At 45.1% G+C, this 650-nt stretch overlaps 1 long non-coding RNA gene across 1 annotated transcript; it reads left to right on the top strand.

Annotated features, from left to right (window-relative positions):
• Positions 1 to 24: 24 nt before the first annotated feature.
• On the top strand, positions 25 to 644 carry LOC121940659. Its single transcript, XR_006105668.1, has 3 exons — positions 25 to 158; positions 233 to 329; positions 450 to 644. It is a non-coding gene; the product is annotated as an uncharacterized LOC121940659 (long non-coding RNA).
• The last annotated feature ends 6 nt before the right edge of the window (positions 645 to 650 follow it).

Here is a 650-nt window from a genome sequence, read left to right as displayed (position 1 = left end):
TGGGCACTGACAACAATGTTTTGATTTTGTCTGTTTTGTGTAGCCGGAGGAGGAGTGGGCAAAAGTGAGGAAGCGGCGGGCCCAAGAGTTTGATGCACTGGTGAAGTCATTACAGCCTGCATTCCTTGAGAAACTCAAACTGATCAGTGAGAAAATAGGTGGGTACATTTCACTTTCAAAGGTTTAGGCCTCTTCCAGTTGTGTCATTAATCATTCAGTCATCCTTTTACAGGAAAGCCAAAGAACTCCTTCTCACAACATGCAAACTCAACACAGACACAGGTCCCCAAGCTGGGTGCAGACTCAAAACCCTGCTGTGTGTTGTGAAGGTAAAGCCTGAGACATTATCAGTTATCATTTAATGTTGTTCTTTATTTCTTCACTGCTTGTCAGAATTTTCTCAGGACTTTGTCTGCTGAAAGTCTACTGATAAAAGCTGTCTTTTTCAGGAGCTGTACATTGGTGCCAGTGGCAGGCATGGATGGATTACTGAACGGGCACAGGCCCACCAGCATGGGGCCACCAGCACGGGGCACACGGGGCATCAGCTGCCACCAAATAGAGGATCAGCTTGGGCTCTATATGCTTCAATATATATGATCCCAATCAGTTTAAAAGGCCTTTATGCTATACTGTGTATAGTATATGGT

This window comes from Plectropomus leopardus, unplaced genomic scaffold (genome assembly GCF_008729295.1).
Source record: "Plectropomus leopardus isolate mb unplaced genomic scaffold, YSFRI_Pleo_2.0 unplaced_scaffold91998, whole genome shotgun sequence".
Classification (NCBI taxonomy): Eukaryota; Metazoa; Chordata; class Actinopteri; order Perciformes; family Serranidae; genus Plectropomus; species Plectropomus leopardus.
The sequence above is the reverse complement of the archived record's forward strand: the minus strand, read 5'-3'. Positions and strand labels throughout refer to the sequence as shown.